At 41.6% G+C, this 26,923-nt stretch overlaps 1 protein-coding gene across 2 annotated transcripts in view; it reads left to right on the top strand.

The window, feature by feature from the left end:
- The first annotated feature begins 1,187 nt into the window (after nt 1–1,187).
- The window catches only part of SOX13 (SRY-box transcription factor 13), a 73,082-nt gene continuing 47,346 nt past the window's right edge, over nt 1,188–26,923 (top strand). For both annotated transcript variants that reach the window (XM_060231389.1, XM_060231388.1), the window contains exon 1: nt 1,188–1,330. The gene's annotated coding sequence lies outside the window, so the exon portion shown is untranslated. The remainder of the gene's footprint in view (nt 1,331–26,923) is intronic.

Genomic DNA, 26,923 nt, shown 5'->3' with positions numbered 1-26,923 from the left:
ACAAGAGAATGGCAGGGGAAAACCATAGTAACCTTTGTGGAATTCTAATATGTGTTTGCAAGATTCATCACCATTACAATAGACATGATTCAGCTGAAGTTCAGGCAGCACTTTTAAGTCCCATGGATTGCAATGGGAGAGTTCTGAACATGTGCTTATCTCTGCCATTGAAATCAGTGAGATTTTAGCTGGATCATATCCAAAGTATAAAGACTGTGTCATAACCCATTCACAACTCATTCACAAACCATTCACAACTGTGTACTTGGACACAGAGCACATCAATTTCAGTGGCATTTATTTTGAAATAAGCACTCTCCAAACTGGAGTGTCAGGGTCCTCAATCCAGGTGATAATCATATAGCATTTTTAAACATATCGCCAGTCCCATTGGATATAAAATAACTTCGATTTTAATGTAAACCAAAGTTTTGAAAATGGAAGGTGGGCTCATAGGTGAACCAACCAAACTGTTCTGAAAAGGTCCCCAAACGTTTAAAAACAGCCCTACCCACAAGCTTGCTGAAAGTAGCACATGGTGGCTTAACTCTGTGCCTTGCTGATCAAAGCTAGATGTAAGGAAGGAGGGGAGAGGAAAGGTCAGTGGCGTTAATGGGTTTGCAAAAATGGAGCAGGAGAAAGAGCTCAGTGTATCTTAACTAAGTTAAAGAAAGTTCTATTTTAAAACAATTTCAGTCGAATGTTATTTCAAATATGTTGTTAATTTCCATTAACGTATTCGTTAAATAAAGTTCTGTTTTTAAAAATTTCAGTCGCGAGAGCTCAGTGCAACTCGCAAGCTTGTACATTCTTTCATCACTGCAGAGTCCCCCCGAGAATCAAGATACTGCTTTGCACCTCCGCTAGACTAGTCTACACCATAGTGCGGCATCACAGACTTTCAGCCCGAGGGTGGAGCTCCCTGAAACTTGGGGGGGGGGGGGGGGGCGGCGGGAGTTGCAGTGAGGAGGGAGCACAACCCGTGGCAAGGAAAGCCTAGCTGGCATACAGGAGCCAGCATCCCTGACCACTGTCTTTGCAAGAGAAGAGGGGAGGGGAGGGGGGTGTTCCTTGGAAACAGCATGGCTGGGCGACCGGCAGAGCCAGCGTCCCTCCCCCTTCCCCTCCCCTCTGAGCCGGAGTCCGCGCCTGCCTCGCCAGCCGCGTGTGATCAGACAACCCCGCCGCCGGCTCTTGTACACAGCAGAGGGAGGGCAAGACGGGTCCGGCCTGCCCCTGGGGCGGGGCGGCTGGGGAGACAACAGCCGAGCCCGACAGAGGAGCCGCTCGCAGCTGGAGGGAGCCGCACCGAGTCCTGCGAAGCCGCGTCGTAAGTGCCTCCTCCTCCTCCTCCCGGGCTTTGGGAGCCCCAGTCGCGCTTTAGCCTTCCCCGCCCCGTCCTCCGCTGCCTCCGGCTCGTTTGTCCAGCTTTGCCGCCCCTCGAATGACATTTCGCTCCGTCCCGACCGCGTCCATCGGGGGGTGGGAGGAAGCCGCCTCCGCTCGCCTTCTGGGATGCGACCGGGGGGGGGGGGGCGGCGGCTTCGAGTAACTTGTAGCTCGTCGGCTGGTTTGGCTTGTGATAAGGAAATCGGACCTCTCCACACACTCCCCCCCCCCTCCGATCTGATTCTTTCTTACGCGGATTTTTAAAAATTGCCTTCCTTCTAAGAAATTTGAACTTCTTCATCCTCCCAGCTTCCTCTGAGGGGCTGCTTCTCAACTGGAAATTAATTTTCTTTAAAAGATTTTTTTGGGGGGGGGGGGTTGTTTGCTTTTTTTTTAAAGAAGCCCCTTTAGTGTCTCCCTGCGAAATCCATAAATGGGTCGATGTTCGTTGGCCACTTGCGTTGTGTGTCGGTCCGAGCTTGGCTGAACCCAATGGAACCACGCTCGTGTAAGCGAACGGCATCTTTTCTACGCTGTGCATCTGTTTACACGGAGGTCCCCTGTTCAAGGGATTTGTGCTCTATGTAAAAGGGCCCATAAAGACTCTCTTCCTATCGGCTGTTGTCCACAGACCGACTTACTTCTGAGAAAGTAATTCTATTTATGTCAATGGGACAGCAGTGAACCTACTCCAGAGCAAGTAGTTTGTGAATTCAATGTCCCCAAGGGGTATTCTACTTTGGGACGCATTTTGTGCCTGTAAAACTGGGAAGATTGGACCCTGTCATTTCCTAACATGTCCCAGGAGGGAAAGGGTTAAAGTCTTTCTTGTTTCCTCCTCCCCCTCCCCCTCCTCCGAAATAAAACCAGACCATCAGGTTTTCTACACCATCTCCCATGTTTTCTATTTAGCTCGGCTTTCTCTGTTGGTGGACAGGGGCCCTATCAGATCTTACAACTTGCCAGACGTTCATTTAGGTAGAGACTTGCGGCTAACTTAATCATATAGGTCAGGGCTGAGAGATGATGATGGAGGTGGAGGGGGGATCCTTTCAGGGAGAATCAGAGCTACTTTCTCCTCTTCCCATTTCCTGCCCCCTCCATCTCCTGGCCAAAACAAAACAGCATATTTATAACTGACTAGGGGCACTGTCTCGCCAGCCAGTCTGTGGGGTTCTGTAATACAATGATTTCATAGTCAATGGGTGATAGGCCGGGTGAAGCTCTTACAGTTGTAGGCACCAGCAGAGGTCACCAAGCACATAAAATAAGCAGCCAGACACTGACTGGCTACAAGGTTAATTCTGATTTGGAGAAGAGTTGCTAGGATGCTCATGTTTCCTCCCAATTTTTCCTTCTCTTAAATGTTTATTTGCTTTCTTAGGAGGTGAGTTGTTTTGCGCAGATCATGCTCTGTTCTTTTACACACGTTGGCAGAAAATGCATAATTGTTGATAACATGTGAGAAAAATTCCCCTCCTACATTTGTAGGATCACAACACTTTTTTTTAATCTTGTCTTTTCCTGCCCTTTGGACAGCAGTAGTGTTCTCTGTGATAGCATTCTTCCTTTGGTGGTAGAAATGGATTTTTAAAATAAGTATCTATTGAGTATTGTTTTATTATGACCCCAATATTTGGTTTACCTGGCAAACTTGATATCTGTGTGATGTGGCGGCGGCGGCAGGGAAACTGCATCCCTAACACAGGCTGCAGTACCTACCTGATGTAAACCAAACTAATTCAGTTGTTTTCAGCTGGTTTCTTCTTCAGAGCCATGGAGTTCAATTATCAGTCAGTATTTAGAAACAGCTTCAAAAGCAGCAGATGAAGTTCATCCCAACCTCCAAATCCTTAGCATAGTTAGAGGAACTTTGGTAATTGACTTCAAGGCAGCTTATTTTCCTCCTTTTCTCAGCTTCAGAGGTATAATTCTTGGAGCTAGTTTTGTTGTAAATGAAGATAATTAGAGGGCTGACATTTTGATTCCACAGAATGAGTTTGACTGTAGTGGCATAAACAACAACTTGCCAAATTGCTGCAGAATCCAGGTGCAGTCTTGACAGACAGGCAGTATCCCCCATTGTTTATGGTTTGACGTGTGTCTGAAACAAGGTTATGTGACTCATATGAACCAGAAGAGCCTGTGAGGTGGAGGGCATTCAGAAGGTCCCAGGTTCACCCTCTGGCATTTCCAGTTAGAGAGTTCCAAGAGACCAGATGTTGGGCAAGACCTTCATCTTGTCAGGGGAGACAATAGGAGTGATACGGTCTGATTCAGTGTAAGGCAGCTTCCTATGTTCATATGACCCTGTCTTATCTTGCTCTCTCTCTCTTCTGATGCTTGAGCATCAGAGGATATTGTGCACAGCATCACTGATGCCTGCACCTTTTTTCAACCTTTCCTTTACATACAGGTATAGTTATCAAGAAGCTCCAGTTGACTGCAGTTGTCTGTTGAGTGTCACTTGGTTGCAAAATTGGATTTGCCTCTGTGAGAGGACACGTGAACTGGCACTATTCTTTGTTCTAGCTTGATACTTCCATGTGTCTCAGACAAGGATCTTTCTTTAATATTCAGGGATCATTTTTTAATACAGAAAAACATGGTGCTCAAGATTTTGTTGGCCCATATAATGTAGTCTATATGCTGTAAACCAGGAATGGCCAAACTTGCTTAATATAAGAGCCACATAGAATAAACATCAGATGTTTGAGAGCTGCAAGAGTTAGATGTTTAAGAGCCACAAGGCAGGAAGGCAGAAAGGAGGGCAGGAAGGAAGTGGAAAGAGAGCAACTTTAACTTTACATGCATTTTCCAAGCCAGTGGCTGGCTTGACTTAAAGAGACAAATGCCTTCTCCAAGCCTGCCAACAGGGTTGTGGGAGCTTTGAGAGCCACACAATATGTGTGGAAGAGCCACACATGGTTGCAGTTTGGCCACCCCTGCTGTAAACTGTCTATATGGTAGGGTATACATAATTTGGTATGTATAAATAATTCAAGCTGCTGTATTTAGGATGTAGTTGCTTGTCCAATAGGATGTGGCTATGTTTGTAATTTATACTCAGTCCAAATTGTGAAACTTGTCTGAAGGCATCAGGATTATGTGCTGAGTTCTGAATTCTAAGTCTTATCTAATATTGTCTTTGGATGACAATTTTGCTTTTGAAACAGGTATCATAATCCAATTTTCCCTCCCCATGGAGCAGCATAACCATGGTAGATGCAAAGTCTTTTGCACATATGTTGTGTTTCAACACACAGTCAAATAGCACCCTTCTGACAAGCAAAGGTTGCTATACTTTTGAGGGAGAAAAATCACTTAACTGTTCAGTTGAATTGACCCAGGACCAATCCATATGTGCAGCTGGAGTCATTCAGTGACTACAAACTCTGCTGTATGTAGAGTTCAGACTTAAGGGTGTGTGTGAGTATGCATGTGGGTGTAAAGTACCCAAGTTACAGATGACTTTTGGTGACACTGTATAAATCGATGGTGCAGCCTCATTTGCAGTACTGCATACAATTCTGGTCACCGCACCTAAAAAAAGATATTATAGCATTGGAAAAAGTGCAGAAAAAGGCAACTAGAATGATTGGAACACTTTCCCTATGAAGAAAGGTTAAAACGCTTGGGGCTCTTTAGCTTGGAGAAACGTCGACTGTGGGGTGACATGATAGAGGTTTACAAGATTATGCATGGGATACAGGAGGTAGAGAAAGAAGTACTTTTCTCTTTCTCACGATACGAGAACTCGTGGACATTCAATGAAATTGCTGAGCAGTCCAGTTAGAACTGATAAAAGGAAGTACTTCTTCACCCAAAGGGGTGATTAACACATGGAATTCACTGCCACAGGAGGTGGTGGCGACTACAAGCATAGACAGCTTCAAGACGGGACTGGATAGGCATATGGAGCGGAGGTCCATCAATGGTTATTAGCCACAGCGTATTGTTGGAACTCTCTGTCTGGGGCAGTGATGCTTTGTATTCTTGGTGCTTGGGGGGGACACAGTGGGAGGGCTTCTAACCCCACTGATGGACCTCCTGACAGCACTTGGGGTTTTTTTGACCACTGTGTGACACAGAGTGTTGGACTGGATGGGCCACTGGCCTGATCCAACATGGCTTCTCTTATGTTCCAGCAAGGGGCTTTCAAGGCAAGTCTTTCTCAGCAAGGTTTTCCATGGCAGTCTCCCAAGTACAGTCCCTGAGATTTGACAAGATCATGCTATACCATGCTGCCTTCCATCCCCAGAGTTAAGGTTGGAAGAATTTAAATATAACCCATTGTAGAGCAACAGTCCTTAACTTTGCATTGTCTTGTTTTGGGGCATTTAAATTGACTTAAATTTTTGTCAGTAGCACCCAGTTATGCCTCTTATGTCACTGAATTTATCTTGAGTTTTTAAAATGTCATGTAATATTTATAGTTGTATAATAGTGGTAAGAATGACCACAGGATTCATGCTATTAAGAAGGGACTTCTTCAGATGAAAGAGCAGAGTCATGTCATCTTCTGTCTTCCGTGTAATATTTAGGGATCCCTAACATTTTATATGACAACATCATGTTGTAAATTTCCCAGTCTCTCATCCAGTATCATTTGGAATGCTGGCTCCTTAAAGAAATACCCTTTGGGGACTGATGGATGTGTTACTGCCCCCCTTTGGAAAGCCAGTGCAGACTGAGTATATCTTATAGGCCTAGCAGCTCTAGCTTTGGGATTGCTGCACCTTAATCAACAGTACTACCTGTTTTTGATTTATATTGTTCTTAACTGTTTTAATTATTTAATTATTCAATTACTATTTTACTGTTTGTATACTCTTGTTGTGATCTGCCCTGAGCCCACTTGCAGGGAAGGTGGAACAAAAATCTAAATAAATAAATATCTATTGGCATTATTGTGTTTGAAAGTTCCTGGAAATACTAGCACAATGGCTTCATGAGGCAACCCTAATATGTATATTTCTAGGAGTGCCTGGCAGGGATATAGAGATTTTCCATGTGGTTGGACCAGACCTCCAGCAAGTCTTACCTAGGGTCCACAGTGTGAGAACTGACCTGTGAAATATAGAGTGTCATCATATGTAAAAGCAGTAGCTTCAATTTAAATTTGGTCTAGCGACACTGATAATTGTGTTCTTAGCAGACTACTGTTTTCTTAGTCTGTTGGTTGAACTTAAAAAATTATTATGCATGTAGAATGATCAGAAATCAGTATAAATGCCCTGACCATAACAGTTTAGAAGCTATTGAGTATGTGTGATAAATGTGATCCACACAAGCTTTTGGTGTGAAATGTCTGCAAGGGATAGGGCATTATTCAACTGAAGCAGCTCTTCAATAAAGAAATATTATTAAATAGCTCTAAGCCGAATATTAATTTATGTTTTGACCACATACCCACACAAAGTTCTGTATGTTTACAAGTATGTCTCTGAGTAAGCTACCAATAGTGTAAGTGTAAGTGAATTATGATGAGACAGTAGAAAATATCAAGAGTCCAGTAGCACCTTAAAGACTAAGCTGATTTGTGGCAGGGTATGAGCTATCACTGCTCACTACTTCTCATGTACAGCTAGAATGTGAATCCATGTCGTTATATCTTGGTGAATGGACTGATTTCAGATGCCAAATGACAATAGCTGGCAAATGGCAATAGCAGGTTTGACTGGATTAGGTGTGATATGCAGAGGGGTGGTAAACTTGGAGAAATCAGCACTGGTGAGTCAGCAGTTTCTCTTTCTAATCTCCCTTTGAAATTCCTTTGTAAGAGAACTGCTGAACTGCAACTAAAACGAAACTCAAGACAATGCATTCTCCTGGACTTAATCTAGACCTAGGTTTCCTGTCTCACTACCAGTGCTGATTTCTCCATATCTGCTATCCCTCTGCATATCACACCTGATCCAGTCATGCCTGCTATTGTCATTCACTTGCTGTTATCATTTTGGCTAAGCATTAGGAAGAAGTTCCTGACAGAGAGGTTCCTTGGCTCTTAACAGAGGCTAAATGGCCATTTGACAGCTAGGCTGATTATGTTAATTTAGGTAATGATCACCACTTCGGGGTCAGGAAGCAATTTTTCTCCAGGCCAATTTGGCCAGGGATTCTGGAGGTTTTTTTGCCATCTTCTGGGCAGGGAGCAGGGGCCACTGGGGGTGTTGGGGAAATTTGTGAATTTTCTGCATTGTGCAGAGGGTTGGACTGGATGACTCTGAAGGTCCCTTCCAACTCTGATTCTATGATTTGCAAAGAGGTAGTAGGCATGGAGAAATCAGTATACGTCACATTATAGGATGAGGAGGAATATGAATCTCCTGCTCATACCTTGACCTGGCTAGCCCAATCTTGTCAGATCTTGGGAGCTAAGCAGGGTCGACCTTGGGTAGTATTTGGATGGGAAACCTCCAAGAAATACCAGAGTCATGATGCAGAGACAGGCAATGGCAAACTGCCTCTGAAACGTCTCTTGCCTTAAAAACAAGTCTAGCTTGCCACCTAGTGGTGCATAACACTAAAAGATCCAGAACTTCTGGCTGCCATACAATCTTTGGATCTCCTGGCTATTCTACGCACAATGCCATATGTCATATGATAATTAATTACGCACTCCTTCTCACCCTCTAATGTTATTTATGCCATCATATGTCACTAATGCCCTTCCACCCTCTACATTGGACAAACAGGCCAGTCCTTTTGACAAAGAATAAATGGACATGTCTGACATTTGTTGTTGTTATTCCACCCATAGCCAAAGCTCTCTGGTCAGTTCACAAGTATAAAACAATAAAATATAAAATAACAAGAACATATAAAACAGTAAAAAACCAACTATTAGAGACACCCAACTAATCATATCAGGCCCCTGAATGGCCAAAGAGATCTTTTTAGGCCTCTATGAAGAGCGCTGTCTTAACACTGAAAAAATGGCAAATTTGACACCAGGTGGGCCACACCAGGGACATTGTTCCAAAGACAGGGACCCTTCTCCTAGTTCGTACCCTCTGAGCCCAGAGGAGGGCCTCAGTGGTTGAGCACAGTGTCCTGGTAGATTGAGGTTGGGAGGGGCACTCTGACAGCTATTGTGGTCCCAAACTGTGTAAGACTTCATAGGTTAAAACTGGCACCTTGAATTGGGATCAGAAGTATACAGGCAGCCAATGCAGGTGGGCCAGAATTGGTTTTATATGTTCAGACATCCAAGTCCCAGTTATTAATTTGGTTGCTGCATTCTGCACCAGCTGCAGCTTCCAAATCATCTTCAAGGGCAGCCTCACATAGAGCGAGTTGCAGTAATCCAATCTGGATTACTAAAACATAGATCACTGAAACCAGGATATCTGTGCCTAGATAAGGGTGCAGCTGGGCCACCAACCAAAACAGATAGACAGCACTCTGAGCCACCGATGCCACCTAAACCTCAAGTGATAGAGATGGATCCAAGATAACCCCCAACCCTGAATTTCAAAGGGAGATTAGAAAGAGACTGCTGAATAACTCCATTCTCCAGGCTATAAGGACAGATGAACTCACATTCTAATTGTATCTGAATAAGTGAGCATGACTCACATAAACTCATACATATCCTGCCACAAATTTGATTAGTCTTTGTGCTACTGGTTTCTTGTTCTTTTCTACAGTTTACAGGTAGACTAACATGCTACTCATCTTGATCTTAGATGAGACAGATACTAAAAGTCTATGTGTAATTAATTTGAGGCTTTAACATGTTGTGAGATGCTGAACATCAAGTTTAGCTGCAAGTGTAGTGTGTTGATTATAGTAAATCTGTAGCTTGGGTGAGCTTAGTTTTATGTTACTCAAGAGGTTACTTAGAAAGCTGACCAAATAACCAGCTTTTGGCATTATCTTTGAGTTCTGCAGTGGACATGTTACAAGTCTTTCATACTGAAAACAGGTTATGGGTAAGGAACAACTTTGTGCTTTAGGAACTGGTAATTAGACATGGGAAATTTTACCTCTGGACCACTGGTTTGAATCCAGTAGGCTGTTTTGTTTGCTTGTTTAATTTATTGGCTGTCCTTCCTCTTGAAACTCAGGGTGGATTACAGTTACTAGAACAATGGAATAAAGGCACATACAATGAATAATGCAATAAAACTGGATTACACAATTAAAGAACAATGAAGTGAAAACAATATAATACATCCAATAGGCTGGATTTCACAATTACTGAAGAATGATCCAATAATCTGGATTTCACAATTAGAGAAAAATGAAATAAAGACAGTGTTATGCATCCAATAAACAATGCAGCATGAATTGGCAGGCAAAAGAAAACAGCCTAAAATTTCACAGGCAATTAAAATTTCAACACTTCAACCTTTATAGAAAATGCCCTCCTGTTGCCATTGTGTGACCACAAAAAGGAGGAGTCTTGTGTCATTTTAAAGGCTAACAAATTATTCCAAAATAAAATTCTACTTGATTAATCTCAGGAGAGTTTCAGTAGCAGATTGTGACATGGCACAGGGTGCAAGTATCTGTCATTCAAAGAAAAGTAAAAAAAAATCCCACTGGGGAACATATGTGTCAGAAACCCAGTAGGATTTAAGTGGCTCTTTGGATCTCCCATCTATGAGTGAAAATGGCTGATGGAGGTGGCTGCATGGCATTATGACTGCCTGGCCTGTGTATCGGTGAACATTTCCCTTGCTAAGATCAGGTTCACCCAAGGCACTGTCCCTGAGGCAAGGAGGAAGATGTAGAAGTTTTACTTTTCCAAAGGTCGAGATAGAAAGCAAATTGCCCTACTAGAAATCTTGTTTGCTTGCCCAGCTGCAGCCAAAGTAATGCACATTGTCCAAGTGCACATCCAAGTGCAAAGTAATGCACATTGGGGCCAAGAATCCCAGCTACAAATACAAGTTGATGTGTTTTGAACTGGCAGAGAGAGATCTTGGGGTCGTGGTAGATAACTCACTGATAATGTCAAGACAGTGTGCGATTGCAATAAAAAAGGCCAACGCCATGCTGGGAATTATTAGGAAGGGAATTGAAAACAAATCAGTCAGTATCATAATGCCCCTGTATAAATCGATGGTGTGGTCTCATTTGGAGTACTGTGTACAATTCTGGTCACCGCACCTCAAAAAGGATATTATAGCATTGGAAAAAGTGCAGAAAAGGGCAACTAGAATGATTAAAGGGTTGAAACACTTTCCCTATGAAGAAAGGTTAAAACGCTTGGGGCTCTTTAGCTTGGAGAAACATCGACTGCAGGGTGGTATGATAGAGGTTTACTAGATTATGCATGGGATGGAGAAAGTAGAGAAAGAAGTACTTTTCTCCCTTTCTCACAATACAAGAACTCGTGGGCATTCAATGAAATTGCTGAGCAGTCAGGTTAAAACAGATAAAAGGAAGTACTTCTTCATCCAAAGGGTGATTAACATGTTGAATTCACTGCCACAGGAGGTGGTGGCGGCTACAAGCATAGCCAGCTTTAAGAGGGGATTGGATAAAAATATGGAGCAGAGGTCCATCAGTGGCTATTAGCCACAGTGTGTGTGTATATGTATGTATATATATATATATATGTGTGTGTGTATGTGTGTGTGCGTGCGTTTGTGTATACGTCCACACACACATATATTGGCCACTGTGTGACACAGAGTGTTGGACTGGATGGGCTATTGGCCTGATCCAACATGGCTTCTTTTATGTTCTTATGCCTTTTCAACCTGGGCAGTTTGTCCAAGAGGATGTCTGGAGTTATTTGAGAATTAGTGTGAAAGGATGAGGGTCACTTCACATGATATCCATCGGCAAGCTCCTGCTTTTTAATGAAGAGATTTGTAGCAAATGTCATCTTTTACTTATAGACACCTTCTAACGTGAGGGTTTTGTTTTTCTGACAGATAAAAATTGGAAACCTTGTATGACTCCCAGTTGGAAATGTCTATGTAGAATAATATATATACATGGTGTTGGTGGTGAGCCAGAAGCAAGAAAATATTTATTTATTTTATGATTTATATCCCGCCCTTCCCACCAAGTGGCTCAGGATTGTGTCACTGGTCTCACACGAAGCACTGTCCACTCTCCCATTATAACTTCAGTTCCTCACTTTAGTTTGTGAACATCCCGGATTCAGAGGCCTGTTGTCTCTTTTAGTCAGATTAATCAACATTTCACAAATGGAAAATAGAATCTTTCAGCCTTTGTATACCCTGAGTACCCAGAGATGGGTCTTTGATTCCTAACCTCTTGATCTTGGGAAATGTTTATGGAAACAAAAGGTGGTGGGGTTTTATTTACCTTGTTTCCTGTCTGACAAACTGTGTCTGAGCGATGTAAGCTATCCTTACAACCCAACTACTTGAATACAGGTTCTTTCACATAGTGAGAAATCAGTAGTTTATCTTGATTCCCTTCCTGCACATTGAACACTACCTCACTGAAATATACACCCTGCTATGCAAAGAGAAAGTATGCTGCTGCTAACTTCACTGTGTACCCCTCTGACCAGATTGTTTCCTTTGTGCTAATGTGTTTTTAAATAATTGGATTCTTGGCTATGTAGCTGTTGGGTTCAAAGGCCTCCTTTTATTTCAAGCAGGAGGAAAGTTGGCCTTGCTGGAAACTGCAAGATTTGGGAAGTTTTCATTTTCTTTGAAAACTTTTCCCCTTCTCCCGATTCCCCAACCAATACTCATATTCTGTGCTTAATACACCTGTTCCAACACCATATGTTCAAACCTGGAACAGCTCCAGTTCTAACAATGGCCTTTGGTCTGGACTAGGTCTTCTTGAGATAAAGATGGAATAAAGAGAGGAATGGAATGATTGGACTGAATATCTCACAAAAGAACAAAGCAGTAGACAAGTTCACCTTTAAGACCAACTAAGTTTTATTCAGAATGTAAGCTTTCGTATGCTTACGTTCTGAATAAAACTTAGTTGGTCTTAAAGGTCCTCTTGTCTATTGCTTTGTTCTATTGCTTCAGACCAACATGGCTGCCTACTGGGATCTATCTCACAAAAGGTTTGTTCAGGCCAACTGGTGCTAAAATACAAAGAAAACTCTAGGGAAGATTTGATGGATGGGTAACACTTGCAGTCTTACTGATTCACAGTAGCCAATCAAAACCTCTCTTCTGTCCACCTCAAGTCCACTTAATGGAGAATGTTGGGATAGAAATGCTTTTAATAAATGCATATGGTGTGAGTGGTGACTTAGAAAATATTTGTCTTCCTTTAAAAAGATAAATGTGGTCCCCTATGCAAGCACTAGTCGTTTCCGACTTTGGTGCATCACGATGTTTTCACAGCAGACTTTTTACGGGGTGGTTTGCCACTCCCTTCCCCAGTCATCTACACTTTCCCCCCAGCAAGCTGGGTACTCATTTTACCAACCTTGAAAGGATAGAAGGCTGAGTCAACCTTGAGCCGGCTACCTGAACCCAGCTTCCGCCGGGATCAAACTCAGGTTGTGAGCAGAGCTTTGGACTGCAGTACTGCAGCTTACCACTCTGTGCCATGGGGCTACATTTAGCATGCACCTTATTTTGCTTGTTTGAACTATGAGATTATGGACCAAGCAACACATTATGTGAAAGAAGATACATAATTTATGCCACTCATTTTCTAACATGTTTCTACTATAACCTGTTTTAACTAAAGACTAACCTCATTTTTCATTATGCTAAAAAAGGGAGGGGGTTTCATCTTCTCCTTCTCTGTATTTTCCTCTTGCAGCTACCCACATGATCACATTCTTCAATTCAAGCTCTCACTCTCAGTTGCGTTTGAAATTTGGCTATTCTTACTATTCTCTTACTATTCATGCTCACTTTTCACATGTGCCAAAGTCTAGAACCCTTTTTTTGTCAAGCTCCCCTTTTTCTGTCACTGTATTCCATGGTTACACCATGAAATGAAGCAGTGTTTAGAATTGCCTTGGGTGAAGGAAATGTGAAGAATGTTTACTGATCTTTTTGTTCAATCTACTGGCCTCTAACCTTTTATGATGATCAGCAATTGAGAAAGGAGCTTTCAGCACTTCACTTGCACTGTTGGAAGGGAATAAAAGCAATTGACTGAAATTTTGCATGCATCGCTGAATGAGGATGATAGTGGTACTTTAGGGTTTGAAATTAGTGTCTGTTTTCATAGAAAAAGTGCTCAGCAGGCTGTATTGTGGAGGGAGGGGAGAGAAATATCTAAATAAAGAGCAAGTCTAAACCTTTCTTCTACCCAGACACAAAGGATTCTGCCTTCTCTGTATTATTTTGTTTACAACCTCCCTTTCTCACATTATCCTGGTACCCAAATATCAAGGACCAAGCAGTTACACTTCCTCTGATAAGATGACATGTATCCATTGTAGCTTGTGAAGTGTTCTGCTCCATAAATGGATAAAAATACAGTATAGGAAGAGCTCACTGTCTTCAGAGCCAATATTGTATCAGTGGAATTGGGCAGTGGGCCAGCACTCTCAATAGCCTTTTAGAATTTAATTTACTGAGGATAAGCCCCCCCTTTTGCTTTTTTTATGGCTAACTCCTAGTTTATCTAAATATACAGACATATTATTTGTTTATGTTCATTTATACCCTACCTCTCTTTCGATTGGGGACCCCATGTAGTGTTGCCAATCCCCAGGTGAGGGCAGGGGATCCCCCAGTTTGGAGGCCCTCCTCCTGCTTCAGGATAATCAGGATCACTCCAGTATACCCTGTGGAGACTAGCCCCCATAGAGTATAATGGAGAATTGATCTGTGGATATCTAGGGCTCTGGAGGAGCTGTTCTTTGAGGTAGAGACACCACATTTTCAACATAGCTTTTAGTGCCTCTCCTCAAACCCCCTTGGAGTTCAATTGTGCTTGTCACAGCCTTGCTCCTGGCTCCACTCCAAAAGTCTCCTGGCTGCAGTCCCAAAGTCACCAGATATTTCCTCAGTCAAACCTGGCAACCATAACCCAATGTGGTATATATGGTTTTGTTCTCTGTTTATCATCAGGACCATATGTTTAATTGCCAGACATCTATACCTCTCTGCAGATGGTACATTGGCATTCCATCCATATCGGGAGCATACCAGCCATGTGTTTTGTTAGCACTATTTGCACAATCATGTGCACAGAAGCTATATCCACATAGAAAACCCATGTGTTGCCCAATTCATGTTACCCTATTGCATGAACTAGGCTATTGTGGGTACCTGCATGTACATAGACATGGCTGGAAGTAGGATTGCCAAGTCTGTGTTGGAAAATACCTGGAGACTTTGGGGGTAGAGTTGGGAGAGGGCAGGGTTTGGGGAGGGGAGGGACCTCAGCATGGTACAATGCTGTAGAGTCCACCCTCCAAAGCAACCATTTTCTCCAGGGGAACTGATCTCTGTCAGCTGGAGATCAGTTGTAAAAGCAGGAGATCTCCAGGCCCCACCTGGAGGCTGGCAGCTCTAGCTGGAAGTCTCCCTTTTAATGCTGAATGGAATGCCAGCCTAATGTCTGCAGAAGTCTTTATGGTTGTTAACAGCTTCCATTATTCACATATTACACTAGTAAGGAATAAAATTGACATAGCCGCAAACAGCTATAATCGGCTATTATACTGTTTATACTGGACAAAACCTGGTAATTTTTTAGCTATGACAGCTGCAGTTTTGTTTACCTTTTTAAAATAGAGCTGTAATGTTTGCATTGTTATCATAAGCAGAGTTGTACCCTTCAACCCAGGGAGAAGGATGGGGTATAAATATGCAATTCTTCTCCTTCTTCAAAGTTAGGGTTGCCTGCTCTGGATTGGAAAATTTTGGGGTGGAGCCTGAGGAAGGCAGGGTTTGAATAGGAGAATTCATCATAGAGTCCACCTTCCGAAGTGGCCATTTTATCCAGGTAAACTGATCTCTGTTGCCTGGTGATCACTGATAATCCCAGAAAATCTCCAGCTATCATCTGGAGGCTGGTAACCCTACCAAAATCCACTAAACTCAATGGGGTTAGAAGGGTATAACGGGGGGTTTGGAGCAGGAATGCACACGAACGCAGTTCTAGCTGGCTTGGCATCAGGGTGTGTGGCCTAATACGCACATGAGTTCCTGCTGGGATTTTTCTACAAAAAAGTAATGTGTGAAACAATGGTGATGTCAGGGGGTGTGGCCTAATATGCAAATGTGTTCCTGCTGGGATTTTTCTTTTTAAAAAAGCCCTGGGTGTAACTCTGTTTAGCCTGTTTAGCCTTAGTCCACTGCAAATTAGATTAATTGATTAAAAACCTTTAGAGTGACTAAGAAGATGATTAAATAGAGTTTTAAAATAACTTTTATTTATGCCATTTTTTAGATATAACAATACAAAATATATATTCAACTGTAAAACTTTCAAGACTTATAAGTTAATACAATTAATGACCACAATAATCAAAATTAGTAGAGGGTAAAATCAACATATTTCTTTGGCGAGACACAGATATAATTTTCATTATTTGTAACATTTTAAAAAAGTAATCAATTTTTCTACAAAATAAGATTTTTTCATGAGATTTTCTGTTTTTGCTAGTTGAGATGCTATTTTATCCATACTATAATATCCCATAATTTTAAGAACCATTGTTTAATAGAAGGAACCTTATCTTACTTCCAAAGTTGAACAATTAAAAATTTAGCAGCAATAAACAACTAAGAGATAAATTCTGTTTCTGATTTTGGGACTGAGTTGTCTTCCCAGTAATCTTCCCAGTAATCACATTAGCCACAGTGTGTGTGTGTGTGTGTGTGTGTATATATATATAATTTTTTTTTGCCACTGTGTGACACAGAGCGTTGGACTGGATGGGCCATTGGCCTGATCTAACATGGCTTCTCTTATGTTCTTATGTTCAAGTAGAATGAATTCTGGGCTATATGGAATAGTGTGACCAATGATTTTTTTCTATTATTGGAATGAGTGTATCTCAGAATTTCTTTATTTTTGGGCACATCTACCAACAATGAAGGAAAGTGTCCAGGTGTCCACATCCTGTCCAACATTTAAGGTTATGTAAGGATTTATAATGAAAAAACCTTGTTGGTGTCAACTACCATCTAGAGTATAATTTATAGTTTTGTATTTTGATATTTAATGACTTAGTAGTGTAAAAACTTGATGACCATATATGATTCCACTGACCCTCATCTGATGAGATTTTATAATTGTTATGCCAAGCCTTTTGTTGTGGGGCTTTCAGAGACCAGAAGTCATAATGTAATGCTTTATAAAGAGCTGAAATTTTAAACCCTTGGTTCCTTTTGATTCTTCTTTAATAAGGGATTCAAAATAGGTTAAAGGTCTATCTACCTAATTACAAAAGTTATTACTAGACATTATAAAGTGAAATTCATGATATTGGAACCATGCTATTTTAAAGTTGTATTTTAGTTCTAATTGAGGTAATGACCAAATATGCCCTATGTGGCTTATGTCACTTAATCTAAATGTTCTGCTGCCTTTCCAGATCTTAAAATGATTCCACTTTATTACCAGGAAAGAACCATTGTTGCCCTAGGAAAGCTGCCACAGATGAGTAGTTAGAGGCCAAAATTTTCCTGTATTTATCCCATATATCTGGCATAGTCTTTAAGAAGGCAGTGTTTTTTAAAATAAAGGGGTTTTTTTTAATTGCAAAGACTATGGATGGAAGGTGCCATTTTAGAAGAGACATTTCCTATTCTTCCTATATGAGGAAATCATTCTTCTAACATGATGCTTGCTGTATTAAGGAAAGCATGACTTGTTCCCAGAGGTATTTTATATTCCTATGCAGATATAGATATAATACATTAGTTGATTGATTAAGCAAAACTCTTTGATGGATCAACTGTGATTCTTTAATAAGGCAAGTGCCTTTGTTTTTAACATCAAATAAAATGAGAAACACAAGTATTCCTATTATAGTGAATAGTAGTTTGTTTAGCTAGGAACAGCTAGATCAATAAGTAGGCCATGCAAAGTAAGATAGCATTGTAGTCAACAAACTTGCTACTGCAGCAGAAGATAGAAGACAATTCCCTTCCGAGCAGGAGGCACATACTTCTGCTATGTGCCTCCTGCTGTTGAAGAACAGCTGAGGCAAAAGAAAGAGCATAGAGACTGACAGTAAATGTAACAGCATTCATTTAGACTGAAGACCCAGAATGTGCAAAGAAGAGACAGGGAACCCAGAAGCAGTAGGCTGATTAGTAAGACTTTAATGACTGAGTCTTTCCAATTTTAGAGACAGGCAGGTTGGATAAAATATGGGAGACCAGTCAAAGAGACCACAACGAAAGAAAATGTATGTGCCATTTAACATTTTCTCTAGGAAACCAGCCAAAATGCCAGAGTTAAACCATGTTGTAAGATCTGATCCCTTTCTGATAATTTATGGTACTTTCCCCTTCAGTCTTTCCAGCATAACATATTGGTCCTTAATTTGTGCCAAGGCTTTCTGGTGCTTGGCCACGGAATCTGTTTGCAATACTCAGCCCAAATCCAGGAATAAGGAAAGCAATAGCCAAGCAAAGTGCTTTCCGGATGTATGCAGCGTGCCATGGTTGCGTAACTGAAGCCTGTTCCAACATTTAGGATAAAGGAGCAGGACTTTGAGAGCAGTGGCTTGGCTTTCAGGCTGGTTGGAGCCCTTTCTTTTCACTTTTTAGAAATTAATCCCTGTCAGGTAAATGATAATGATAAAAATTATGCTCATTTCCAACCTCACTTGAGTAATTCACACACTAAAGCAAGAAGCTACTCTGCCCATACTCAGGGCTTTTTGAGCAGGAACTCACAGGAATGCATTTCCAGCTGACTTGGTGTCAGGGGGTATGGCTTAATATGCAAATGAGTTCCTGCTTGGCTTTTTGTAGAAAAAGCCCTGTGTGAAATAATGGTGATGTCAGGGGGTGTGGCCTAACATGCAAATAAGTTGATACTAGGCTTTTCCTATAAAAGGCCCCGCCCATACTTATGATGCATAAATGCAGTTTGCTTGTAGATCTGTTGGTTAATGAAGCCTATGTGAGGATCCTGTTTGGCAGACAATGCAGAAGTATTGTCCTTATTTTTTAAAAATAAAAGAGGTATTTGCTGGCCCTAAAAAATGTATTGAAGCTTAAACTTTTGTAGGTTAAAGCCCACATGATCAGATGCAGAGAAGATCCCTATTTAAGAGCATCACAAGGCTTCATAGAATGGTCTACTTTAGACTTCATAGAATGGTCACGTTAATAAACAGTCCTATCATGTGCTCCCTTTTTTCTTGGATGCCAGAGAACATTCAGACATCTGCATTCACTCTCCCTATTAAACCAAACTGATGAACCCAGTTGTAAAGCTGTGAGACTATATGGAAGATAAATCCCCTTTTTATTTAAATGTATGTTGATAAACTACTGTTTATTTCCATAGAGAAGTTTGGTTGGGAGAGAGAGAGGTGTTTGCAAACAGGCTTAAGACAAGCAAGTTAAACAGACCTTTAAGTATGGTGGCAGAAAGGTTTGTCTTATTTAAATAAAATAATCTAAAAAACAAAAATTTTATGAAACTGTGAAATATAGGAGAGGTTTTAAAATATAGGAGAGGTTTAGTTAAATCACTGTGTTTCTGCATCTTAATTTTCTTATTAAGACTGGTCAGTTTAGCATATGGATGTAACTTGAATGACTATAGGCTCAGTTGCTATAAACTAGGCTTAAATTGGTTGAAGAAGCATCTGCAAACAGGATATCCTTCAAATAACAATGAGTGTGAAGTACAAGCAAATTGCTCACCAATTCTATGTTCTAATAGCAAAGGATGAAATAAATCCTATACAACCTTGTTGGGTTAAAAATAATCTAGAGGAGAAGAATGCTGAGACCAGTATTGCTTACATTAATTACAGTTTAATTAAAGGGTCGGTTTTTAACACTGTTTTAGTCTGGAAACGGCTCCTGCGTTCTGTTATCATCTATGTTTTTATGCTGAGCTAGGATTTTTTAACGCTGGATTTTAATTAATATCTTTTAATTTTTAATGTTTATTTTGGTAAACCTCCTTGGGCAAGTTCCTGATGAGGTGGCATAAAAGTGTTCTAAATAAATAGATAAAATACTTTTTCTTTACTGTAAACAACACTGGGCTCAGTGCTAGTTCTTCACCAATGAGTTGTTACCTACAGTGCTTTGTAAGAATTCTTGTTTTAAGTCTTATATGAACCTTGTAATTCAATTTCAAGCAACCTATTAATATGAAATCAAACAGACATCTCATTCACCTACTAAGTGCTAATGTAAATAGTTGTCTTGAACATCTTTTTCAGATCACAACAACCTCCATAAAATTTCCTTACTCCTTGCAAGACAGTATGGAATAGGAATATTGTGAGGATAAAATAAAGGAGAGGAGAATGATGTAAGCTGTTTTGTGACGCATTGGGGAGAAAAGTGGGCTATAAAAAAAATAAAACCCATGGTGCCCTGACCTGGATGGCCCAGGCTAGCCTGATCTAATCAGATCTTGGAAGCTATGCAGGTTCAGCCCTGGTTAGTATCTGGATGGGAGACCACCAAGGAATCTAGGGTTGCTACACAGAGGCAGGCAGTGGCAAACCACCTCTGAATATTTCTTGCCCTGAAAGCCGTACGGGATTGCCATAAATTGGCTGCAACTTGACTGCACTTTACACAAACACATGGTAGTAGCATTATGGCTGATATGGACAGTATCTGTAACTAGTTCTTCTGAAAAAATTGAGGGAATCTTAGTGCCATATTCTGTTTGGGGATGCAGTTCTTTCTTTAAATTGCTGCAAATATGTGTTGACTGATGAGTTTTCTTTTAAGACTATTTTGTCATGTAAATTGGGTTTTAGAGCAGGGAAAATCCCAAGCTTCAGTCCTCTTGAATCTTTTTGGTTTTGTAGCAGTGTACAGCTGTGTAGTAAAACAAAGTCTAGATTGCTGATCCTTAGTTGCATGCTAAAAACCTTTCATATCTGTGTTTAGACCTATGCTGGCTACGCTTGAGAATTCATGTTTCTTGTAACACTGAAAATGGCTAAAGATTATTTGTGGCATTAACTCTCTTTAAGTAATTGATTGCAAGTCTACTGGGAGGTTAGCTTCATTATTCATTATTTATTTAGAGAATTTATATGCTGCCTTTCCAGAAGCTGCTTGGGGTGGCTGATGAGAACATACTGGGTGAAAGAACTGGGAACTGTAACACAGCACTGTGGGATGAATGTCCCACATGTACTTTCAACCACCTTTCCCCCTTGCGAATCTGAGCTGTAGAGCAGGGGTGGCCAACGGTAGCTCTCCAGATGTTTTTTGCCTACAACTCCCATCAGCCCTAGCCAGCATGCCAATGGCTGGGGCTGATGGGAATTGTAGACAAAAAACATCTGGAGAGCTACCGTTGGCCACCCCTGCTGTAGAGGAGAAACTGAAATTGCCATGACTTTTAAAAAGACACAGCATGAGCCTGAACCCAGCAGGGCTGCAGACAGTAAAAGAGACACTGTCCTATAGAAGAGAGCAGTCCTATCTGAACACACTTGAAGTATCACTTTTAAGGAACACCACAATTTTTCATGTTGAGCCAGAAAGGGTTAGAGTATTCCCCCGCCCTGGGGAGAGTGATTAGTGGGAATGCGAATAATATTGTGCCCGGTGCTGTAAAGTCATTAAGGGTTTACAATGCTGCTGGCTGGCTGTTGTGCTTGTAATAGGGAATCGTTCCAGCTCAGAGATGGGGAGAGTTGGCATTTGGCTCTGCTTTTGTTCTCTAGCACCCTGGGTGCCTGAACCTTGCCCCTCAGATGCAGGAACATTCCAAGGCTACCAGTGCTTAGCATCTCTTAGCAAGTGTTTGCAGCAAAGTGTTGCAGTGACTCTTGGATCTATTGCAGAATCTGCTTTATTGAGGACTCCTGTTTTTTTTCCCCTTCTGGACTTCATGGTAGCAAAGAAAAATGTGAAAACACATGGTTGTTACTGCCTTGAATTTTAAGATGTGTATAGCTATGGTAGAAGGAGAGGGAATACATTTTCTAGAAGAATGTCTAGAAGAGTGAAAGCATTTGAGTTTTGGTACTGAAATCAGAGAATATTCATGTGCCCTACAGAACTGTGGCAGTAGTGGTCATTTGCTATGGGACTCTGCTATTGTGAAATAAGCAGTGCCAAAAGCCAGTCCTAGGCAGGTCAGTTCCTACAGTCTATACCAAAAGCCAGATGCAGTTATCTACAGCTTAATACCAAATAGTAGATGAGCAGGTTTTGTTGGCTGGCTGGGGCTGATGGGAGTTGTAGGCAAAAAACATCTGGAGAGCTACTGTTGGCCACCCCTGGATACCATTACAGTGATAGCTCATTTCTATGCTGTATAACAACTTTGTGTGATGCCACTGTTTAGTTATAGTAACTTTTCTTGGCGTGATGGTTTTTATGCACTGTAATACACCATGGTGTAATACTGTAAATCATCTAACAGTATCCTCAGAATTTAATATGCTGAACTTTTATACTAGAGTGACAGCTGTCTTTCACTATACAAGATACTTATTTGCTCGTGCCTAGGATAACAGCACTGGAAGTTAGTACTTTAAAAACAGCTATACAGGGCTTCATTTTGGGATTACAACCTGTGGACATTTGAGCTTCAAGATTTTAATATATGATTATGAGGGTATGTGACAGATATAAGGTCTACCAGCACACTGTATAGGGGCATGTGGATTTGAATTTGGATTTTCCAGAGTCTAGTTCTACACACTATGCTGATATTTATTATCTCCATGCTGATATTTATTTTCCCCCTATTACAGACGGAGGAATGAAAGGGAATGGCTTTCTGAGCACCCCTCACAAGTTTGTGGGAGAGGCAGTGTTTGAACTGGGGACTTTTAGATTCATAGCTCAAACTCTTAGCCATTGACTCTATCTCAGGATGACAGCTTCTGAAGTTTGATTGTGTCCTATGGCTTCAGATAAGTTTACCAAAAGCCTGGAGAAAAAAGTGTTCTGTCCTTTTAACAGAGGCTCAATGGAATGTTGTTTACCAGGTGATATTACCTATCTCCATGCTATGAAAAGCTTTGGCTGCTCATTTCTACACATTAAGACTCTCTTAAAGGGAATGTGTCTTCTTAGTCCCAGAGCTGTTGTTGACTGTGGCAGCTGTGCATCTTTAGGGGTTTCTCAGTTTTGTGCCAATTTATCAGGCCAGTATTGAATGCTTTCACTTGCTTACCTCCCTTTCTATTCTGTGCCCTAGTGCCATGTGCTGCCCATAACAAATGCCTGACATAAACATAGCTCTGTGCATGCAGAGCAACTGTGCCTTGCCCACAGCCTCTGCTTGGAACTGTGTGCCAGATTAAGGCAGGTGGAGGAAGGGGCTGCCAAAGCTGTTTGCTGGAGACAACAGACAGCAGGGCATGCTGGGATAAATAAGGGCATACTGTGAAGAATGAAGTGATGTGGGAACAGGTGCCTCAGGAGTCTGAGATACACAAAGAGTCTCTTGTCTGTTGTTCAGAGTTGGAGAACAAAACAAATGCCATTCTTCCTAAACTTTAGGGTGGGTCACGCACAATTGAAAGCCTGAAGCAAACAATGCAGAGAGAAGAAGTTCTCCCTTGCAACTCTTGTAGTTTTATTGCCCTGCAATAAAAGAAACTTCTTTGTCCGCCAAAATCTTGGGGGCACTTTCTTAGCTATCTCCAAAGCACTAAAACATAGGAATGACCTTTACTTAGGGTGAGCAGATGCAAATGATCCAAATGGTGCAACTCTAAAGGCAAAAGGAGGAGGGGAGTTGAAGTATGCTGAATATTTATTCTCAGAAATGGTAATGAAAAGTGCATGCTTTATAAAGAATTCCACAAGCAGCTCTTTTTAAGAGAAACTGCTATAGAGATGATAGACCTCTAATGAAGAGCAGCACAGAGTATATTGGGTTATCATTTTGGACTGTAAACATACAATACACTGTGAGGCTTTCTATTTTGCTTTGGGACCATGTGTGCTGCCATCTCATTTCTTCTGTGCAACTCTGTTTCCACTATTGAACCAATTCTATGCATTTGTCTTAATAAAGATTTTATATTTATATATAAAAAAACAATATAAGCAAAAAACAAAACAAAACATCCAACCCAAATCCTTCACATGTGGAAACACCTTTACACTTCAATTTAGAATGCAGCAATGCTTTAGGACTGTGAAACACAGTCCTTGCCATCCAGCCTGCTCATTCCCAGTTCTAGCTGGATGCAGGGCGAAATGGCACGGAGTGCACTTGAAAGCGTGGGACTATAAGGGGTGGGAGTGTTTCTGCTGGGACTGGTTCTTTGAAAATGAAGGTTGGGTGCTTAATTGAAGAACATAAGAAACCAGCATGTTTCTTCCTTTTCTTTTTTTGGAAGCTATATATCAAAAGTTTGACATCTAGTTTCTTGGTTGCTTTCAGAATAAAGTACACAGAATAGGTCTGTGAATTATGTTGTGGGCTACTAAATATATTACATTCTGTGGTGTACATCCACAATATGAATGCCTAAACACGTAAAGTGTGAATGTGACAAAGAGGTGGATGGAAGCAGGTGTATCATACAGGAGCATTAGTCACAAAAGGATTGGTTACAACTCCTTCTCAAGTGTATGTTTATGTGGCTGATATAAGGTTGTCACAGTATAATGTGTAATATGCTCCTAGCTGAATTCATTCTTCAGATATTTGAGGAACAAAATGGCAAAGAAAGAATAAAAACATTGTTCATTAGACATTTTTGTGTTCAGTAAGGTTGCCAACTTCATCTTGGAACATTCATGGAGATTTTGGAGTTGCACCTGGGAGGTCAGAGGTTGGTGAGGGGAAGGAGCTCAACAGGGATGTAATGCCATGTAATGGAGCTGTCATTTCTTTAATGGGAACTCTCTGTAGTCTGGAGATTGGTTTTAATTCTGGGAGAATGTCAGCCCCCATCTGAAGACTAGTAACCATAGTATTCAGCTTCAAGTATTATTAAGAAAGTGGATCTCCAGCCTGCAGGAAACCTTTGTATGTCTCTGAAAGTGTTCCAAATATATGATTAGTATATCGCCTTGGTGTTTTCTAGGCATCTTGTGTCATGGAAACAGCATGACAACTACGCCACAGTCTTACTGTAGAATGGGCCTAATCCAAATCAAATGTAGCCTACCAGTGCCAGTACCTGCCAGTGCTTGACAGTCTACCTGGGTATGCAGTACCTAGGCCAGCATCAAAACAGAGATCTGTTGAGCCTTTGGTAGGCCACCACCCAAGGTTGGTGGACTGAGGTGAACTCTGTGGGTAAAGCAGATCAGTCTTCCTGTAGAGTCCCCTTTGTATTCTTGTCTCCACATTATATCTGTCAAGAAAAACTAATTAGCTCAATCACTTACTTCCATTGAGAATTTCATGATTGAGAAGGCACAGGATTGGATTTGGATCCATGAGACCTAAGTTAAAATCTCAGCTCTGACATTGTGTATCCCTGTCTATCTGATAGCCTCAAGCAATATGTGAATAAGAGTGACCAGTTGTTGAGGGTATAAGTAATAAAGATTGTAATGTATTTTGCACCACAGGATTCTTTCATACAAATGCCATTTGCCTGGTGATCTGTGTTCTGAGTCAGGACACTGATCTCAGACAAATCCCTATTCCATTTTAGCTAGTTCCTGGATTAAGAAGATTATCAACACATAAGAAAATAAGAGGTGCCCTGCTTAGGGTTGCCAGATTTGGGCTGGAAAATATCTGGAGACCTTGGGGGCAGATCCAGAAGAGGGCAGGGTTTGGGGAGGGGAGGGACTTGAGCATGGTACAATGCCATAGAGCCCACCCTTCTAAGCAGCCGTTTTCTCTAAAGGGAGCTGATCTCTGCCAGCTGGAGATCAGTTGTAAAAGCAGGATATCTCCAGGCCCTACCTGGAGGCTGTCCTGGCAACCCTATTGCTGCATCATTCCAGTTGTCCATCTGTTCCAGCAACTTGCCTTATACAAAGCCTAACCAGTTGCCCTGGAGGGCCAGCAAACAGGTTGCAGGATCTAAAGCCTCCTCCTGGTTTCGCCTCCTAGCAGGATTGTAAGTATTATAGCACCCAAACTGGTATCAAGGTACAAACTGGTATCAAGGTACAAGGAACAGAGTGACATGGTATGGGATTAATTTCTCACTAAATGTTTTTAGTTGACCAGTATTATTTCTGTCTCAAACCCATTGTAGATTCTGGTCTTGACTTGCCTTGTCGTAGTGGAAGAAGAGGTTAAGAGGGAGGTGGGCTTCACAAATGGCAAAATAAGAGAAAATAATACTGGTCAGAGTTTCACAAACCAGTGAAACATTTTAGCTTTAGGTAAACTACTTGATCTCCTTCTGGGAGTGGTGGATACAGTGCTTGCGCTTTTTTCTTTCATTTTTGGTGAAGAAAAACATAAAGCTTCTTGCACTTGGAAGACATTTCTCCTGGTCTTAAGTTCTGTTTGTGTCTGTGCATGCACGCACATGCATGGGTCAGTTGCTGCTGGCCTTAAGGTCTGTGTATGTTTGCAGTAACCTCAGATATGCAGATACCACTCTAATGGCAGAAAGTGAGGAGGACCTAAAGAAGAAGAAGAAGGTATTGGATTTATATCCCACCCTCCACTCCAAATCTCAGTGTCTCAGAGCGGCTCACAATCTCCTTTACTTTCGTCCCCCACAACAAACACCCTGTGAGGTGGGTGGGGCTGAGAGGACTCTCACAACAGCTTCCCTTTCAAGGACAATCTCTGTCAGAGCTGTGGCTGACCCAAGGCCAATTACAGCAGGTGCAAGTGGAGGAGTGGGGAATCAAACCTGGTTCTCCCAGATGAAAGTTTACACACTTAACCACTACACCAAACTGGCTCTCTTGTTGAAGGTGAAAGAGGAGAGCACAAAAGTAGGCTTGAAACTCAATATCAAAAAAACTAAGATCATGGCATCTGGCCCCATCACATCTTGGCAAATAGAAGGGGAAGACATGGAAGTAGTGACAGACTTCACATTTCTGGGATCCAAGAGCACTGCAGATGGTGACTGTAGCCATGGAATTAAAAGATGTTTGCTCCTTTGGGAGGACAGATATGGCGAACCTGGGCAGTATAATAAAAAGTAGATACATCACCCTGCCAACAAATGTCCATATAGTCAAAGAGGTGGTGTTCCCAGTAGTAATGTACGGCTGTGAGAGTTGGACCATAAGGAAGGCTGAGCGCAGAAGAATAGATGCTTTTGAGCTGTGATGCTGGAGAAGAATCTTGAGAGTCCCTTGGACTGTAAGAAGATCCAATCAGTCAGTCCTAAGGGAAATCAACCCTGACTGTTCCCTGGAAGGTCAGATGCTGAAGCTGAAGCATAATACTTTGGCCACCAAATGAGAAGGGAGCACTAATTGGAGAAGACCCTGATGCTGGGAAAGACAGAAGGCAAAAGAAGAAGGGGACAGCAAAAGATGAGACGGCTGGACAGCGTTACTGATGTAACTAACACGAATTTGAG

Source organism: Heteronotia binoei, chromosome 2 (assembly GCF_032191835.1).
Source record: "Heteronotia binoei isolate CCM8104 ecotype False Entrance Well chromosome 2, APGP_CSIRO_Hbin_v1, whole genome shotgun sequence".
NCBI lineage: Eukaryota > Metazoa > Chordata > Lepidosauria > Squamata > Gekkonidae > Heteronotia > Heteronotia binoei.
This window is presented reverse-complemented; position numbering and strand designations above follow the sequence as displayed.